The sequence below is a fragment of the Monodon monoceros genome, unplaced genomic scaffold (assembly GCF_005190385.1).
Source record: "Monodon monoceros isolate NGI ecotype Baffin Bay Population unplaced genomic scaffold, NGI_Narwhal_1 Super_Scaffold_4, whole genome shotgun sequence".
Classification (NCBI taxonomy): Eukaryota; Metazoa; Chordata; class Mammalia; order Artiodactyla; family Monodontidae; genus Monodon; species Monodon monoceros.
Window position 1 is genome coordinate 41635676 of NW_021703781.1, and position 21325 is coordinate 41657000.

The window sequence follows — 21325 nt, forward strand, 5'->3', positions numbered from 1 at the left end:
TTTTCTGATTGAAGGAATAATGTAATAAATTTTGTAATTCTTTTTTCTGCAATAATTTTTTAAAATTCAAGATGCTAGTTAAATCAATGTAAAAAATAACACTACTAACATTAGTACTTTAGTAAAGATTTTTTAAAACCTTCATATGTCAGAAATGTTAGAATTTAAAAACACAATATCATAGACTAAAGTTGATAATTTTCAATTTTTCTTTAGTTAATTATCAAATACGTTTTCAGATTTTTTCAATAGTACATAAAGTTGAAATAGTTTTATAACTAAAAAATAAATTTGTAAATATTGCATTACACTGAGGAAATTTTATAGGCTATAGGATTTTAGATTATTAATTACAGAGTTATATTTCTGAAGCTATTTTAATAATCAATTTTTAAAATAGCTATTAGCATACAAACATAAAACCTAAATATTTCTAAGCAAATCCAGCTATTGATTGCCTCTAGTTTTGCATATGAGTAGTTGCCTTTCTTTCCCTATTACCAGGAGTACCATGATTGAGCTCTTCTTACATATGATTTTATCACTTTAACATCCTTAAGTAAGAAAGAGAAAAATCAACCAAGCAAATAAAGCATGTGTGTTGTACTTGCAAAATAGCTCTCCCACAGTGCCAAATTCTGACTCCTGATTTGAATCACCAGTTGCAACTAAAATTGGTGTACCAATTCAAGCCAATTACATTATATCCAACTTGCATTATGATTTACAGGTAACAGTCCTTTGTAGTTGATTTTTATCTTATTTTACATTTTAGTCCTATTAACGATTGATTCAGTTTATTCATTAAGTCAGTAAATAATTTTGGGGTGTTTATAGTGTGAGTTGTTCTAGAAGTTGGACATAGAGCAACTAAAAAATAATCAAACAAAAAACCCCCAAACTTCCCACCCTAGTAATGCAAACAAACTAATAGAAGAAACAAATTGTAGATCAAGAAAACAGGAACTATTAACATAAAGTCATGTGGTCAAGAGAGAGACTTGTCTATTTCTAGGTAAGGAGCATTCCAATATAAAGTCTCTAAAGTTGGAGGGAATTTGGGGAGGTCAGTGTGACTGAAAAAGACTGGCTGGGGATGAGACTGGAAATGCAGCCCAGGACCAGAATATGGGATTTATTTTAGATGTGCTTAGAAAGAAAGTTCTTGAATGGTTTTGTCTAGAAATGTGACATAATCCAATATAAAAGGATTATTCTGGATGTTGTGCAGGGTGGGATGTGGGAGTAGATACACAGTGTTTTTAGACAAGAGTAGAAACAGAGCCCAATGCATCACTAGTCCAGGCAAGATTTGGTAGTGACTTGAACCATGGTGTAGAATGGGGAGATGATGAGAAGGAAGTAAAAAGGAAGCCAAAAGGATTTGCTGATGGATTATATGTGGGGCATTAGAGAAAATCAAGGTTGACTCTGAGGGTTTTGTTCTGAACAGGTCCCCACTGCTCCCTCGGGAATTATGGTGCAAAAATCAAGAGTTCACTTTTGGATATTTCATGTTTGTGAGGCACTTTCAATATGCAAGCATAATTCTTGGCAAGATGGTTACAGATGCTGATTTAGATTCAGGAAAGAAATTGCAAGCCAGGATGAAATCATGATATTAATGAAAATGGATGTAGGTAGAAAAGTCCAGGGACTTCCCTGGCGGTCCAGTGGTTAAGACTTCGCCTTCCAATGCAGGGTGTGCAGGTTTGATCCCTGGTTGGGGAGCTAAGATCCCACATGCCTCGCAGCCAAAAAACCAAAACATAAAACAGAAGCAATGTTGTAACAAATTCAATAAAGACTTGAAAAATGGTCCACATCAAAAAAACAAAAAGCTTAAAAAAAAAAGTCCAAAGACTAAGCCTTAGGAACTCAATACTTAGGGATCAGGAAGAGGATTCATCAAATCATGCTGAGAAATTGCTGCCATGAGGTAGCAAGAATACTAGGAAAATGTATAATAGGGTCCCTGAGACTCGTAAGAACTAAATTGATGAAAGAGGGAGTGATCAACTGTCAAGCGCTGCTGTGAATAGAGTGCCCCTGTGTATTTTTACATGACCACTCATGCTAGGAGAAGTAATACTGTAGTGGAGAAAAAAAATAAGCTAAATGCTAAAATATTCCATTAATAAAGGAGATTATTCAAGAAACCTATAGATGACGGCAGTAAGAAAATTTAATGGGTGATATTATCTGATGATGGCATTTACTTCAGAAGAATTGCGAGAAGGTGGCAAAGGAGATAGAATAATGTTCTAGAAGCAGTGATTCAGAGACAGGACACGTGCCACCTATCTACCTCTAGGCATTGTGCTATGTCAGATACGGGAGCCACTTTCTGAGTCAGCCTTAGAAAGCAGTATCGTATGTAAGGGAGAGGACCAGGGTGGGAAGAGTAAAAAAGTAATGATAATACTCAAAGGGAAGGTTGAATATTTAGGGGATATTGCTGATGATGGACTATGAATTCCAAGGAATCCTGGTGAAAGGTTGGTGGTGGAAGTAAAGGTGAAGTGGGAAACTGAATCAAATTAGGGTGTGTGAAGAGCTACATGGGAAGAAATATCTGGGGGGTGAGAGATGCATCGGAGAGAAGCCATGTACTACTTTTGATGAGGTAGACAGGGATGGGATTGATTATTTCTCCAGGACTACCAAGAATTCCATAGGACAGTCCTTTCTTCAATTGATCAGTGGGTTATTCAGGCTAGGGAGAGGGGTCCTTTTCAGGAAACCAATTTCATGCCATATAATATTCTATGTAGGAGGGGAGACAGAGACAGAGAAGGGATGTGAGAAAAAGCATAGCAATGTATTGATGCAAGTATATGCTGTTATGATTAATTCAGTTAGGAAAGCACAAATTGTTATGTGGATTCAAGGGAAGGAGACATTTTCATTGGTAAAGAACATAAAAGTTTTCCTGGGGGATGAAGAATTTGAGTGGCACTGAAGAGCCATTAGACTTTCTCAAAGTGAAATAAATGAGAATAGTCCAAGCAGAGGAAACACAAAGCCAAACCCAGAAAAAACAAAGTGCAGAGTGTGTTTGTGGAACAGTGATAGGAGACAAGGACCTTAGGAAGTGATGGGGGTAATAAATCTTCAGTGGTGAACATTTTCAAATGCTGCCTTTAGCCTTGAAGCCTGGAAGCTTCTCCTTTAGAAATTTAATCGGAGTGAAAGTGAGTTAAGCAAGTCTTTTCAATTCATACTTAGGGAAGCAAAAAATGTTATTAGAAATAGCCCTGGATCAGGGCCAGCCAAGCCCAAATCTTGGCAGAAGATGATTTAAAAAACAGGGAATCAGCCTACGATTGTGAAAGAGGCTTTTTACCACTTACTGTATAATATTGGGGTAATGTTAGATTTTATCCACCATACACGCAAGTTAAATTTTTTTAGTCCATCATGAAATCATAAAGATAAATTTTTTAAAGTTGTGTTATGTGTAGGAACGGTAAGAGGAAACATATTACAGGATTTACTAAGAAATATGAGACTAAAATATCAATGAATAAAACAATACTTACTATTTTCAAATATGGACAGTGGACTAAAGGCATTACTAAAAGTATGCTAGGAGAAAGGCAACACAATGAGAGCATTATTGAAATTAATTATTCAATATAAGTGATAGTAAAAGAAGGAAAATTTTGTATATATATATGTTTGTGTATGGGTGCACTCTGAAATGGTATACCTAATATGCTTAGAGACCTATTTAAAGTTCTTTTTTTTTTTTTTTTTTTTAGAAAATATACATTGTATACCTAGTGTGTGTTGAAAATACAGAGGCAAACAAAACAGACTGTCCTCTGCCTTTATAGAGTTAGCACTCTAATAAACTAGACCAAAAAAGCAAGTAATTATTAAGGCTTTTATTTAAACACACATGTAAAGATTTGGATTCTGGCTCAATGATATGAATGTTCATATCATGTTAAAGTAATTCCTGGATTGTGTCAAAGGACACAGAACAAGAGAATTAATTAGGGACTACCTGCTACATTTGCTATGGTTTAATGCTGATAACTCTGTTACAACTGATTCTTCAAAACTGATTTCCATTGATCACACCAATCAGTCATTTTAATTGCAGGGAGAGAGAGAAGAAAATCAACTTGTAATTTTTCTCTTCAGTCTTTAATATAAGAATTAATGTCCCTTAAAAGTATCACCCTTAGCATATACCCCAAAGAATTGAAAGCAGGGACTCAAACAGGTATTTGTATATCAGTGTTCATAGCAACATTATTCACAATAGCTAAAAGGTGGAAACAACCCATATGTCCAGTAATGGATGAATGGATAAACAGTGATTGCTTTACAATGTTGTGTTAGTTTCTGCTGTAAAATGAAGTGAATCAGCTATATGTATACATATATCCCCTTCCTCTTGGACCTCCCTCCCCACCCCCATCCCACCCATCTGTGTCATCACAGAGCACCAAGCTGAGCTCCCTGTGCTTTATAGCAGGTTCCCAGTAGCTTTCTATATTACACATGGTAGTGTATTTATGTCAAACCAAATCTCCCAATTCATCCCACCCTCCCCTTCCCCCACTGTGTCCACATGTCCATTCTCTACATCTGTGTCTCTCTTCCTGCCCTGCAGACAGGTTCATCTGTACCATTTTTCAAGATTCTGCGTATATGCATTAATATATGATATTTGTTTTTCTCTTTCTGACTTACTTCACTCTGTATGACAGACTCTAGGTCCATCCACATCTCTACAAATGACCCAATTTCATTCCTTTTTATGGCCGAGTAATATTCCATTATATATGTACCACATCTTCTTTATCCATTCATCTGTCAGTGGACAGTTAGGTTGTTTCCATGTCCTGGCTATTGTAAATAATGCTGCAGTGCACACTGCGGTACATGTGACTTTTTTTTGTGTGTGTGGTACACGGGCCTCTCACTGTTGTGGCCTCTCCCGTTGCGAAGCACAGGCTCCAGACGCACAGGCTCAGCGGCCATGGCTCACGGGCCCAGCCGCTCCACGGCATGTGGGATCTTCCCGGACCGGGGCACGAACCTATGTCCCCTGCATCAGCAGGCATACTCTCAACTACTGTGCCACCAGGGAAGCCCAACACATGTGACTTTTTGAATTATGGTTTTCTCAGGGTATATGCCCAGTAGTGGGATTGCTGGGTCATTAGATAGTTCTATTTTTAGCTTTTTAAGGAACCTCCATACTATTCTCCACAGTGGCTGTATCAATTTACATTCCCATCAACAGTGCAAGAGGCTTCCCTTTTCTCCACACCCTCTCCAGCATTTATTGTTTGTAAAATTTTTGATGATGGCCATTCTGACAAGTGTGTGATGATACCTCATTATAGTTTTGTTTTGATTTTCATTTCTCTAATAATTAGTGATATTGAGCATCTTATCATGTGCCTCTTGGCCATCTGGATGCCTTCTTTAGAGAAATATGTATTTAGGTCTTCCACCCATTTTTGGATTGGGTTGTTGGGTTTTTTGATGTTGAGCTGCATGAGCTGCTTGTATATTTTGGAGATTAATCCTTTGTCCATTGCTTCGTTTGCAAATATTTTCTCCCATTCTAAGGGTTGTACTTTTGTCTTATTTATGGTTTTCTTTGCTGTGCAAAAGCTTTTAAGTTTAATTAGGCCCCATTTGCTTGTTTTTGTTTTTATTTTCATTATTATAGGAGGTGGGTCAAAAAAGATCTTGCTGTGATTATGTCAAAGAGTGTTCTTCCTATGTTTTCCTCTAAGAGTTTTATAGTGTCTGATCTTACATTTAGGTCTTTAATCCATTTTGCATTTATTTTTGTGTATGGTATTAGGGAGTGTTCTAATTTCATTCTTTTACATACAGCTTTCCAGTTTTCCCAGCACCACTTATTGAAGAGGCTGTCTCTTCTCCATTGTATATTCTTGCCTCCTTTGTCACAGATTAGGTGACCATAGGTGCGTGGGTTTATCTCTGGGCTTTCTATCCTGTACCATTGATCTATATTTCTGTTTTTGTGCCAGTACCATACTGTCTTGATTACTTAGCTTTGTAGTATAGTCTGAAGTCCAGGATCCTGATTCCTCCAGCTCCGTTTTTCTTTCTCAAGACTGCTTTGGCTATTTGAGGTCTTTTGTGTTTCCATACAAATTGTAAAATATTTTGTTTTAATTCTGTGAAAAATGCCATTGGTAATTTGATAAGGATTGCATTGAATCTGTAGATTGCTTTGGGTAATATAGTCATTTTCACAATACTGATTCTTCCAATCCAAGAATATGATATATCTCTCCACCTCTGTGTCATCTTTAATTTCCTTCATCAGTGTTTTATAGTTTTCTGAGTACAAGTCTTTTGCCTCCTCAGGTAGGTTTATTCCTAGGTATTTTATTCTTTTTGTTGCAATGGTAAATGGTATTGTTTCCTTAATTTCTCTTTCTGATCTTTTGTTGTTAGTGTATTAGAATGCAAGAGATTTCTGTGTATTAATTTTGTATCCTGCAACTTTACTAAATTCATTGATGAGCTCTAGTTTTCTGGTGGCATCTTTAGGATTATCTATGTATAGTATCATGTCATCTGCAAACAGTGACAGTTTCACTTCTTTGCCAATTTGTATTCCTTTTATTTCTTTTTATTCTCTGATTGCCGTGGCTCGAATTTCCAATACTATGTTGAATAATAGTGGTGAGAGTGGACATCCTTCTCTTGTTCCTGATCATAGAGGAAATGCTTTCACTTTTTCACCATTGAGAATGATGTTTGCTGTGGGCTTGTTGTATATGGCCTTTATTATGTTGAGGTAGGTTTCCTCTATGCCTAGTTTCTGGAGGGTTTTTATCATAAATGGGTGTTGAATTTTGTCAAAAGCTTTTTCTCTGTTTATTGAGATGATCATATAGTTTTTAGTCTTTAATTTGTTAATATGTTGTATCACATTGATTGAGTTGCGTATATTGAAGAAGCCTTGCATCCCTGGGATAAATCCCACTTGATCATTGTGTATGATCCTTTTAATGTGTTGTTGGATTCTGTTTGCTAGTATTTTGTTGAGGATTTTTGCCTCTATGTTCATCAGTGATATTGGTCTGTAATTTTCTTTTTTTGTTGAATATTGATAACTGAAATATGCTAATGAAAAATGACTGATAAATTTCATTACATCAGAATAACGGACTACAATGGCAAAGAGCATAAAAGATTAAAATACAAGCAATTAGCTGAAAGCAAATATTTACAACATATATTTTAAAAAAAACTCAAAGAAACAGTTTCCAGAATATAGAAAGAACTTTAAAACAGCAACTATTTATCCAATAAAAACAAGGTTGAAAAGTCATGAATATTTGTCATATTATTCAAAAATTTCTGTGTGAGGTAAGAAAGATTAAGCTAGACCTTGGAATATTGTCCCTCTTGGGCTGTTGGAAAATACCAGTCAGTGAATATTATTTGTTAATAACAATAGCTGCCATTTATTTGTCTTTATTACTTTTCTGAGAACTGTGAAAACCTCTTTATTTTAGCCTACCGAAAGTGTTTAAATAAAGAAGCAAGCGAATAAAACAAACAAATAAACACACTTACCTATAAAGTAGATGCAACTATTCCTTGTTTTATTGTTGGAAAAATTGAAGATTAGTAACGTTATATAGCTTTCCAAGTATTACTCAGCCAATAACCAATGAAGTCAGAATTAAAAGTTTAAGTTTACCTTAGTTCAAGGCCTTTTCTTGTAATCTCTGTATCACATTGCTTTGTATGGGAAGTGAGGAGTAGTATCTTGGCAGGGGTAGAATGTTGGCAGAAAATAACATATTAAGTTCCTATGAAAAAATTGGAGATAATTAACATGGCAACTAACTGCTACTCAAATTGAGATGACCTCTGTGAATTATGACCCCCTCTATTAAGGGAACAAGTCAGATCTGGTTTTAGAAACACTTTTCAATTTATTAACTAATTTGTCTAGTTTATTGCATGTCTTTTTAACTGCAACCGATAGCCTAATTTAATACAAATATAGGGACAAGTTAAATGTGATCAAGAGTAATTTAAATCTTTCTGAAGTATGAAGATATTTTCCAGAAGTTAATGCAATAAGGATTAATCCCTCCTTATAAGTTGCAGATATGAAAAATTCAGTGTCAGAAAAATTGAATTAAAATGTAGACTTGATTTCTACTGAAAGTCAAAAAGACCGTGAACATTACATCTTTGAGTTAATAAAGAAGCCAGATTCAAGAAATTTATGGACTGAAAGAAAGTAATATTTCAAAAAAGCATCAAGAAAGGGAGCGTTCTGACCAATCTCTAATTCTTTATTACATTTCCTAAATAAGCTTGGAATGACAGCAAGAGATTTTAGCAGAAAGATGCTGGTGAGAGAAAAAAGCCACAGCCATGGTTAGAGGATGCAAATTTCCTTAGTGGCAAAAAGTATAGAAATATGCAAGAGTAACAATGCAGAGAGCAACATAATTTGTTTCTAGACAGAGATAAGGGCCTCTGAGGGATCCTGGTCTCTGGCCCTCTGCCTGCTCATATGGGTCTGACAGAAAACAATTCCAGCACACCCATGAGGGTTTAGCATGTGTTTCCCCAGTGTAGCATCTTTTACTGGGCCAGACTCATGCCTGGCTTATGTCAAAACTGGTACTAATAGCAAACCCTTACCCCGTGTTTACACAATGCTAAGTACTCTAGACACTTGTCAGGAATGAACTCATGTGTTCCCCTCAGAAAGCCCATGAGCCTATTATCATTCTCAATTTATAGATGAGAACACTGAGACACAGAAACAATATGTAACCTGCCCAATGTGTACACCTAGTCCGTAGTGAAGCCAGGATTCATAGCCAGGCACTCTAGCCCGGAGACAATGCTCTGTTCTCCCAGGTAGGACAGCGCTGGGCTGGAGTCACATCACTTGGATTCAGTCCCAGATCTGCTCTTAACTCTCTATGGAACATTACACTTCATCACTCTGGGCCATAGTTGTCTTCTCTTATGCAAATATACTGCTTTAGAACTAGGTGCCTTTAAACGTCTATAACCGCTTCTGATGGTTTGCATGTTATTTACCTTAGGAAAATTACAGTGTGGGGGAAAAAAAGCCAAGTACCCTAAGAGAATTGTTATATTTGAGAACTACATTGTAAAGGTCAAATTCTGAAATCCAAAGCACCACTTATTTTTCACAGTTTTTATGGTTTACTTGAAGTTATGGTCACTTGAAGCTGGTGGATTATTTTATGACAATTTCTCCCTAGTTGCTCCATATAACAAAGATGTAAACAAGTACCAGTCTGAAATTCCCATGAAATAGTAATTTTGATTCCCCTTTGCCAACTCTGGGAAACCCAGCTTTATACAAACACTACTTATTGTTTCAAGAGTGATGTTTCTTAGGAGATCTTACCATTTGTTTCCTTCATGATTACCATGCCATCTAACCTTTTATGGTTTGTACCTTGAACAAAGTGAATGCACACAGGTGCCTGAGGGCTCACTGTCTTCTTGGCTATAACCTTATAACTGAATTACTATCTATGTATCTATTTATCTATCTATATAATTTAGATATTATATTGTTATCATGTATCTATGTGCTTGTTTTCTCTACTAGAATTCACATTTCATCTAAGCAAGTATCATGCTTTCTCACTAACTTAATGACATTATAGATACATTGTGCTTAACATCTTAAGGTGGTGTTAGAAATTTTATTTATTTTTACATGTAGTTATGCCTTTTAATATGTTTAATCAAGACTTTCCATGTAATACTTGAATAAATTATTGACTTTCAGATAAGTAAAATACACTTTAAATTAAACTCTTGGGCCTGGTTACAGCACTGAGAGTGACAGGACCTATCATTTCTCTGGTAATTTCCCTTCTTGTCAAAATTAGGAGCTTAGATTTGGTGATATCTTTATGAATCTATCATGGTTTTCCATTGATTTAACCACTCCGGAGAAACCAAATGTCAAGAAAATTATTTTTTCCTAACAAGTGGTGTATTTTTGTTATATCTTATTGTAGCTTATGTATTTTTGGAAAAGACCTCATGCCTATTTTTGAATTCTATGGAGTATATGCAAACAGATGGTTACTAACCACTCTGTGTCTAAGAGTCTATACATTCTAAGCCTGTATTTTCCCCTGTGCAAGTTGAGAGATATGAACATAGCACCATCACCAGTTTCTGATGCATAACATTTGCCTCTTTTGGTCAGAACAAGCAGAAAATTATAGTTTTGTTGCTAGTATTACACATGGACAAGACCATGTCTATCTTTGTAGTCACAAATGGAGTTTCCAGATAAAATAATTCCACATATATGTTTTACTCTCTTTCTCTTCCCCTTCTCTGCAAAAATCTTTTTATTGTCCAGAAGAGAGATCTAAAATCATTTCATTTACATAGTAGTAACTCAACTTACAATTGTTGGTTTGAATGTAACCTAAGAATTGCCTTAATTTTTATTGCTTAAAATAGGAATGGGACTATTTTTTTACCGGCTATAAATGTCTGAAGAATGACAAATTTGGGGTCCTTAAAAGTAGAGGAAAATAGCTCTCATAACTGGAAATTACCTTAAAAGAAGAGAGTTTGAGAACTTTTCATGGGTTTCAAGCCATCAGGCATGTACATGAAGAAAAAGTAGTTTATTTGGTGAATGTCCAAATCATTTAACCTTCCACGAATTAATTGGTGGCCCATATATTTCAAAGTCTGATCACACTTTAGTGAGATTAAAAATGTATTTAATGCTTGCATGTCTTTCAGATGATTAAATGTCTAACAATCCAAGGTATGGATGTGGAATATTATCTTTTGAATCAAGCTTGCATTTTCTTGTAGGAGATTTTATATGTTGTTGAGCGGTGATGGCTATATATACATTCCTATTTTATGTTTCAAGGACCATATCTTCCATCACCTGGTAGGAATATTGACAATCAGAATTCTTCTGAAATTTTCTGAAAATTCTTCTGAAATTCTTTAAACCTCCATTTAACTTTGTGCTGTACTGAACTGACACAGGAGACCTATAACACCAATCTTAGCAAAAATGATAAAAGTGAGCTTTTTAAAAGGTTTTTATTCATACTTCTCTAAATACACTTTATTTTTGAATTGCCTATTAGTACTGCCAATGAGAAGAGTAAAGTAGTAGATTTCCCTAAAATGTATTTTGAAGAAAATTCATTTCTAAAAAAGTCATAAAGAATGGATGACTCTCCCTAGTAATTCTAATGAATTTACATTAATGAAAACCAGCAGGCCTGGAGCAAGACTATGTACATAAAGAGAATATAATTTATATCGGTTAGTTAATAAGTCACTGTATATCTGAGAATTACAAAGAGACTTTTCAAATTTTTTCCAAAAACAGACACAGAAATGTCTGCAATCACAAAAATGCATTCTAATGAATAGGAATAGTAAAACTCTAGAAATTCTCATCAAGTAGATCCTGAAACTTTATGTGGTTGCTACACTAATTTTTGTAAATTTATATCTCTTTTTATAGTGCCTCATTTTATTTGTTCCCAGGATTTTTTTTTTTCCTAGCAGTCATGGCCTCTTACAATCCCAGTGATCCATAAAAAGACAAAGTCAATGAGTTTCATAGTAATTTGAAAGACTTTATTACCACCTGAAGCCAGTAGACCTGATGATATGCTACAAGACAATATCAAAGATCTCCAATTCAGAGTATATAAGAACTTTAACAAACTGATGAGTGAAAACAGAACAAAACAAAGAGCTCAAGATAAAAAGATAGGAATCAGACTGGAATAGACCATGAATAAAGATATAAAAATTGGCAAAAAAATGTATAAAGAGGAATTCAACTTTATTAACTACTAGGGAATTACAAAATAAACCATAAGAAATCACCACATGTTCATCAGGATAGCTAAAATAAAAAAGACAAAACCAAATTTCAAAACAACTGAATTTCTCAGATATTGCCGAAGGGTTATAAATTGGAACAATATTTTGGAAAACAGTTTGACATCATCTACTAAGTGTGAACATATGCATATCCCCTAATTCATAATTTCTACTCCTGAATTTTTACACAACAAAGATGAATACATATGCTCATAAGAGATATTACAAAAAATCCACTATTTGTAAATACGTTAACTGTCTGTAAAATCAAAAAGCTGCAAACAACCTCAATGTCCAGCAAGAGTACATACATTAATATATGTGAGCAAATGAATTCAGACAAAAAATGCAAATTTCTTTAAGTCCCTCTATATAAAGTCCACAAACAGGAGAAACTAATCTAATCAGAATAGTTGTTATTCTTAGGAGGAGACTGATAATGCATGCTATTTCTTGATCTAGATGCTGGTTATGTCTAGAGATATAATTTGAAAAATAAAAATAAAAATTTTAAATGTTTAAAAAGTGCTAAATTCATAAAAACAAAAGGTAGAAGGTTATTCAACTTTCTGGTAATTCAAGCTGTTTTTCTTGGAAGGTGTAAAATCTGACCAAAGTAGAGGAGTTCATATTTTTCTTATTAGGCCTCTATGTAGTTAATATTAAGGAATTATCTATTTTTAATTCTTAGTGAAACAACACCACATAGTTTTCTTTTGATTTTTAGCAAGAAAGCATATTTTGGGAAGATGGGACACTATGTTATTGGTGGCTGTGACTGAGAAATGCCAGTTATCAAGCATGGTAGGTTGAATCTGGAAGATAGTATTGGTAGAGAGAGTGCAAGTTGGTATGAACAAGCACATGGGATTATCTGGTTCTTGGTTTCAGAATCCAAAATTGTAAGCCAGAGAGATAAGATTTGGACCTGAAATTTGTGTAATCGTATCCACAGGTTAGAAACAGATTGCTAAGTCCTTGCAAGACACATGAGCACAGGCAAAAGCCTTGCTGTTATGATATAGAGCACTGACCAAGAATCTGAGCTGAGTAGGAAGAATAAGTGAGAGGAAACAGATTGAAGTTTTAGAAGAACCAGGTGAAAGAAGGATTTAGGTGCTCAGCAGAGAACAAGCATCACAGGAAACATATAGTGTGCCTTCCAGACCTAGAAGGCCCCAGAGGTGAGCTCAGAACACACTCACTGCAGGGTTCAGTAACAAGGGCAAGGCCAGGTGATACTGAGACAACCACTTTTGAGGGAGGGGCTTTTTGTGGGTTTACAGTTCTGGGTTAGAGCTAAAATTAGAGAGTGGGATGAGACTGAGACCAAAAGTACAAAAAAAGGACTTCTATAGGCAGGAAATGAATAGAACAGGAATGTCTCTGCTCCTTCTATGACAGCAGGAATGACTTAGGGAACTAGGGAACTTTTCACTTAAGTCAATATTGATTAAAGTTTAATCAAATATTATGAATATGCTAAATCCCAAGATTATGAAATATCAGGTAAATGAATAAAAAACATAAAGGCCATAAAAATGAAGTTTTGATATTTAAATCTGTATCTTTTCCAAAAACATAACGAAGAACACAAATCTGGATTTTTATCCTTTAACCACTACTGGGCTGTGTAACCTTGGACAGATTTCTTAATTTCTCTAAGCATCATGTCTACAAGTGATGGCAGTACTGTCTAACAAATTTCTTTTGTTATAAATTTTAAAAATGCATAAAAAGCATGAACCCAGTGCCTGTCTCCCAGAAATCTCTCAATAAATATTCACAGTCATTATTAGTTATTTTATCTGAGTAGTTCTTTTTGCCTATAAGATAATCATAATCTCAGACTCCAGATGTTCTTAATTTAGCATGCACAGTGCATATAAGTTATTAAAAACACAATTCTTTTGAATGCTCAGGTATTTTATCATTGCCCTTGAAACCAAATAGTGGGCATGTCTTTCTAGAACTCACCTTTAGCATCAGTATGGACCACTAATTTTTCTTCTTACCTTAATGGTAGAATAAAGAATAATTATAAAAGCTGAAAGTTAATATTAAGATATTATCCCAATGAGAAGTAATCAATATAACTTTTTCAACTTACATATTTTAAATGAGGTGGTCAGTTCTCTTACATAAGCAATGATCATATTAATATTTTTGAAACATATTCATAAGTTTTAAATGAGTAGTATTATCTTAACACTGCATTATGAAGTATTTTTGTATATATTTTATTTATCAGTAATTGTCGATAGCTTGATAGTTCCCTTTTAGGAAGCCATAGCAAATTGAAGAAGAAAAAAATCTCTATATATACAGGCGTGACATTTGAGAAACAAAGCCTAACAGCACAGCTAGGAGAAATTTCAGCCTTCAGATAGTACCAGTATCAACTTATCCAGAGGACAGTTTTAAAAAGAATATTTTTTAAAAAGGGCATATTGAGTTTTCTTTTTTTTTTTTTGGTCCTTATCATACCATACCATACCATAGCAAACCACAAAATTGGATGAGGTTATCTTCAGTAACTAACATATGTCTGAGAAGTAGAAAAAAATCTTGAAGTTCTTTTAACTAAAATAGAAACGTAATTAAGATATCTGTAAAATTTCTTAAATAGGCTTTTTCAGAAAGAAGGTACTAAAGCCATATAAAAAAAGTAATCCCAGACTGGAAAAGTCCAGCAATTTAAGAATGTTAAAGACATCCCTTAAATTCCCCCCTTGTAGATAGACGTGGTCAAAAATACCATTTCTCCAAGAAAAAGTATTAATAGAAAATTCTGAACACAAAAAATTTATCTTTCAAGTTTATAAATGAACTGTCTGTTAAAAAGTTGAAAAATGAAGCAGTCCTTTCTCTGGCTTTAATGAATCACAGCATGACACTTCATCTTTCCTGGCACCTCCTGAGCATATTAACGTCATGTTAATAATCATCATGAAAATTAGGGATAACTAATGAGAAAAGGAAAAGAACACAGTGAAAATGTGTAATCTCACATACATTTATAAGGGTCTGATTAGCACTAAATGCAATTAAAATATTGAATTCTCTTTCAACATGTCATTTAGTGGAGCAGCACGACCAGGATAAGGATATAAACAACTCTATTTCCTGCCAGTGTTTGTGTCCTGAAAGAGAGATGTGGAGATGAAGCTACTTGTCTTAATTTAATTCCTACTGAACTCTGATAGTATCTGCACAGAAGGAAAAAATTGAGAAATATTAAAGTGCAATTTTTAATGAAATCTTTCGGCTTAGTACAGGGGCTATCTCTGAAGCAAGGAGCCTGGAAATAATCTTCACCCCACCACATACTTCTCTAGGCACAATAAGTCTGTTGGCAAATCCTTCATGGGCCTTAAAGTCAAAGATTAAAAGCTCTGCTCACCAACTGTGTGATTTGGGGTCATATACTGAGTCCTCCACAGTTTGGAATACCATTTACAGAATGGCTTTAGTTCCTTCTACCCATCCCAGAGTTAAGAAAATTAAATGATACTCTATTCATAAAGTGCTTAGCCCAGTGCAGGACACTGGTTATACCTTCAGATTATCTCTGATGTTTTCCCAGATCTTTCCTGATTATAATCTTCTATATATTATTCTTTTTCATTGCTGACAGTCAACCTACATTTAATTATTTCAATCATTGTCAGTGCCAATTCTTCATTGGCTGAAGAACTATTTAGATTAGAGCAAGTTAGCCAAAGGCAATTAGGTTAAAGACAGGTTGGCCAATGCTATTTTTTGGCCAAAACAAAACAAACATACAAACACGCAAATAAAAACTAGCAATTTTATTACATATAAATGCTATCTAGTAACTGTCTTTCAAGCTTTAACTTTGATGTTCTGTGGGGTGGCTTTACAAAATTTACAGCTTTTTATCTCTTTGTAAATAATTTTACTTGATTATAATTTTTTTTTTTTTTTTTTTTTTTGCGGTACGCGGGCCTCTCACTGTTGCGGCCTCTCCCGTTGCGGAGCACAGGCTCCAGACGCGCAGGCTCAGCAGCCATGGCTCACGGGCCCAGCCGCTCCGCGGCATGTGGGATATTCCCGGACCGGGGCACGAACCTGTGTCTCCTGCATCGGCAGGTGGACTCTCAACCACTGTGCCACCAGGGAAGCCCCGATTATCATAATTTTTTATCCTACTCTTAATGCTATGTTTTATCTGAAATGGAAATATACTCTCTTTTGTTTGAAATAAACAAAATTCTCAATGGCTGATTAATGACTGAGAATACTAGTTATAAAATCATAAAGATGACATGATCTCGATTGTTTGTGCGAGGCACTCCATTTCATACCTCAGTGAATATTCAACAGCCACCCTATTCAGCATGTCCTATTTTCCTCATTTTACAATGAGGAACTAAGCCCTAGAAAGTTATTTGCCCAAGCTCATATAGCTAATAAGTGGTAGATTCAAGCTCACATCCGTCACTTCTAAATATTGATCTCTGGTATTCTTCTATTGACATTTCAGCCAAACATTATTTGACCACTTGTTGGACATGATATTAGAATAAAAGATATGAATAGAAACACACTTTATGTGTAATAAAGACACTTAAATATTGTAATATGCAAAGGTAAATGCTATACTAACAATAATATAAAATATACTACTGGAAACATGTAGGTGGAAGCAGCACTCCCTAGGGGAGTCAGGCCAGCCTTCAGAAAAGCAGTAATTTAAGTTGAGGTTTTAGTGCCTTATTCAACATTACATATATTCAATGTGTGTGTGCAAACACACATGCCATAGTATAGTCCAGGAGTAAGTATCATGTGGCCTAGCAGACAAGAGACATTTAAGAGAGAAGAAGCCATGTGTGCAAAGGCCTGGAATCATGAAAGAACATAGATTGTTCAGGAAGAAAAAAGTAGGTAATGTGATTGGTTTTGGAGAAATATAAATAGAGTAAATGTAGGGCAAGAAATTGAAATATTAAACTAGGATCAGATTGTGAATATTTCATGGACTTGTCTTAAAGTTCATCTTCTGGGAGGTGTGAGTTATCAGTCATTTTTAAGCTATTGCTGAATTTAAAAATGTGATAGGAGAGCCTGATTTTGGGCAATATCAGCTTCATGGATAGTCACTGAAGTGAGAAGGATTCATAGTAGAACTCAGAGGGCTTGCTGATGGACTGAGAGTAGAAAGGCAAGGTGTGAGATAAGACAGTTGAAGTGTCTACTGAGATTTTTAGCTCAGTTCAATCCATAGGTACTGACGCCCTTACCAGGCAAAGAGAAGACAGAAGGAGGATCAAGTATGGTAGCCAGAAGAAGGACTAGGAGGGTGGGAGATGAGAAGAAACTAAAATTGGTTTGGATTGATCAAATGTAATGTAACTAAGGAAGAACCAGAAAGTCAGAGATAATGAATATGTCATTTAATTTCTTTTGAATACAGAAAGATTTAGGATTTGTAACTACAGAATTTCTGCATAAGTACAAATTTCTTAAACATTTTAATATAAGTAAGTTTTCGGTAAAAATCCATAATATTTTATGATCCAAAATCAACTTTAAAAACTAGTTTCCTCTCTCAAAGAGAGGACTGAAATTGTGCCTGTATTTTCTTTTCATACTGTGTCTGTTGAATAGAGTGCAATTTCTTTCTTTTCCACATGAATGAGAAGTTAGAAAAAATGATTTCAGAGTTCATTTCAAAGCATCATTGAATATATGATCACATTATATTAGCAATGATGAAAAGAATAAATTATTTTTTGAGATAATATTTATTTTTGAATACATTTTATAAGGAAATGGAAATAAAACTAAAAAAAATGTTTCAGTTATTACATAAATGCAGGACTTGATTATTTTGAACTCTCATGCCTTCTGTAATACAGAATGTTTCAATGTATAACTTTAAAAAAATTATAAAAGGAATATTTTGCTAATCTTCAGGTCAGTTTCTCTCTTTAATTTTTCAAATAGATACTACTGTGTGATATTTGCCACCACTCTTTAAGAGTAAAGTGGCAAATTCTAACTAGGATAAAATAATAATAAAACCCCTGAAAATTCTGTAATTCTGTGTTGCATGATCTTACAAACCATTATTAAATTGTTGTTTCTACACCAAGTTGTGTTTTACTCATTAGAATATCTCTGAATTACATTAGACTTTTACTTAACTATAATTAAGTAAATGATTAATGGGCATATTGAAATTAGAGATTATTTTATTGGACTATGGTCCTTTTTTTTGATGTTCTTATAAAAATTAAATACTAAGATTTCTTATTTAAAATGTTTCTTTCCTCTCTTTTTTTTTGTTTTCATTTTTACAGAAGTCTTAAATAGCCTTCTAACTAGATCAATCTACCTGACACTTTCCTTATTTATATTTTATTATATGTTGGATATATTGCCTTTAAGGGCTTTAAAATGAAGGTTTCTTTGTAGTTTCTAAAAATGCAAGAGCCATTTTGCCCCTTACAAACACAGCTTGACATACTGACATTAGTCGTGGTAATGTGAGATTTGAGAACTTTTACCCCGACATTCAAAAATATTTACACTCTATTTCAGGGAGAGTGAGCCTTCAGTGCTGTTAACTGTTAAAACGGGGTCTAATTGAGAAGCAAAAGTTAAAGTTAGCATTATTGGACTTTAATGGGCTTTGGAAGTTCTTTGGATATCACTAATTATTCCACTAATATTTCTGCATCCATAGTATTCATTTAGGCAACAGAGGGGAACAGTTATTTAGGCTGTGAGAAAATTAATGGGCTCACCTACTCCCCTGTATGATAGAAGCAGTTATTTGGTGATTTTCTCTTAATGTTGGGCCCCTGTGTGCATTAAAATTTCCAGATGAGGTCTTAGAAATGCATAAGTGGTTTCCTGTGTCTTAACCTTCATTTAAAAATATAATTACAGCAAATATAATTATAATATTCATTTCTGACTTTCCGTTTTTAAAAACAGCTCTAGACATAACTTTCCTGATTTTGCTCACTAAGAGAAACTCACAAAAGTCAGTGAGTCAGATCTTCCAGAGTCACCTCTTCTACATAATAATGGCTGTGTCAGGAACCCAGTATAAAGTTTTGATTATAAAGAAGCTGATGTTATAAATAAAGTGACATTCATTCTTTAGTAAATTTGATTCATTTAGAGTTTTCATGATAGATCAGTTTTAATTTTTAGACATTCGTTTAGCCAAACTTGTTAGATGTCCCCTTATTACTATCTAAAAAATGATGGACTAGATTTATAATTTTTTTTTCCCTTTCATAGAATATCTCTATGAATGTTTTCCCATTTTTAAGAAAACAATGCAGGTTATATACACAATAGTTTATTTATTTAAGAAAAAACCTCTTGGCTCTAACCTCTTGGCTCTTTTGCTCTATTCATGCTTGAGTTCACTAATGACATTTTAGGCAAAGCTTTTCCTTCCAAACTGGTACTTAGCCCCCCAGAATGCATCAGGCCTAACTTTTGCTCTGTCATTTAGTTCACTAATACTCTTGTGCCCTATGCCTAACCTTCTAACAACTTCATTTATGAGCTTTTTATTTCAATTATTATTTTTTTCATTTCTAGAAAATACATTTTACTTAAGTTCAACTATTCTCATTTTATTTGTATTTTACAGATCACTGTTGTTTAGTGGAACATATTGTTCATTTACTTTATGCTCTCTGTCCACTAATTCAAATATCTAAAGCTTTTGTGGGTTCGACTTTCATTTTTTATCATAACAGACTCTTTATTCATGGTATTTTGTTTCTTGTTCATTTTGAGAATTATGTGACTTTAAGTTTTCATCTTTCTTGCAACTTATTTGTTAGAATTCTTTGAGGCATACGTTGGAGGTAGCTTTTTTGAAAAAGTGCTTGCTTCTGTGAGGAGGCTAGGCCATTGTCAAAGACAAGTTTCTCAAATTCTCAGTTGTGGGTTTTCTGTTCATTCAGGTAGAGCTCAGGACCACCGAATTTACAAATTGAGAATACTGTGGTTTATCCTTGAGTTGAGGAAATTGGTAGTGTGTGAATAAAGGCTACAAACTCCGATGAAGGCTTGTGTTGGTTATGGATTGAGTCTCAAGGAAGTTTTGGGGTTTTTTTGTTTTTGTTTTCTGTTGTTGTTTGGTTGTTTCTTTTTTCTGCACTGCATTCAACATCAAGGTTTAAACCAGGCAGTTTTCTTTTTAGTTTTGGGTGGTAGTGGCAGTGGTTGCTGGAAAGGAGAGATGACTTTCTCATTCACCCTTAAAGTGAGAATTTAGCATTCTTGAGAGTGAAGTCTTATTAGACTAACTTCTATGCGTGGGCCTTCGGTCTTGCCTCCTATTCTCTGAGCCACTCAAGACCTCATAAATTAAATTTTAAGTTCACCTAGATCAGAAGAAACCCTCTAGGTGAAACTACCATCAGTACTAAGCTGTTTGTATTCTTGCTTTCTCTTGGTTGTTGACCTGCATATTTATTATTGTCTTTCTATCTCCTTGATATGTCTAGGAAAAATTCTAAAGATCATTTATCTAGCAGTTAATGTTGTTTTCACTGGGATTTTAGTCCTGGTACTTATTCTGACATATTGAATGTAGTGGTGATAGTATAGGTTTTAGAATGAGACTTACCCAACTTTGCTATCAACTATCTTTGTGATTATGAGCAACTTACTAATCTCTCTGTGCCTCCATCTCTTCATCTATAAAATAATAACAATAAAACTTACTCAAGGGCTTCCCTGGTGGCGCAGTGGTTGAGAGTCCGCCTGCCGATGCAGGGGACACGGGTTCGTGCCCCGGTCCGGGAACATCCCACATGTCGCGGAGCGGCTGGGCCCCTGAGCCATGGCCGCTGGACCTGTGCATCCGGAGCCTGTGCTCCGCAGCGGGAGACGCCACAACAGTGAGAGGCCCGCGTACCGCACAAAAAAAAAAAAAACTTACTCAAAAGAAAGAATGGCATGAGATTATGTATGAAAAGTATTTACATAGCACCTGGAAAATCATAATAGCTCAATAAAAGTTAGCTCGCCACAGCAGCTATAACATAACATTACACAAATAATGTAAATGGACTTTGTGGTTTAAAGAGCACTTGACAGGTTGTTAACCTGAGACTGACCCAGCCTCAGTCACTGACTTTAAGTGGACCCTCCGCAGTTCAAACCCAGTTGTGCAAGGGTCAACTGCATATAGGTTTTTGTTTTAAATCATGTGTTTATTGAAATTGAATAGACAAAGTTAAACTTAATAATTCTTTAAATTGATCATAAGTAGAGTACCTACTGGAATTTTTATCATTCATGTTTTAACTTGTTAGTTTCAACTATACTTGGGAGAGAGGGGGTAGATTTGAAAGACTGCTAATGGTTCTGGCAACTATCCTCATGTGTGTTTTCTGAAATACGATCT

General features: G+C 34.8%; 1 protein-coding gene across 1 annotated transcript in view; it reads left to right on the forward strand.

Annotated features, from left to right (window-relative positions):
* Positions 1 to 21325, forward strand: part of PCDH15 (protocadherin related 15) — a 1088571-nt gene that overhangs the window by 1009365 nt on the left and 57881 nt on the right. The window lies entirely within an intron of this gene.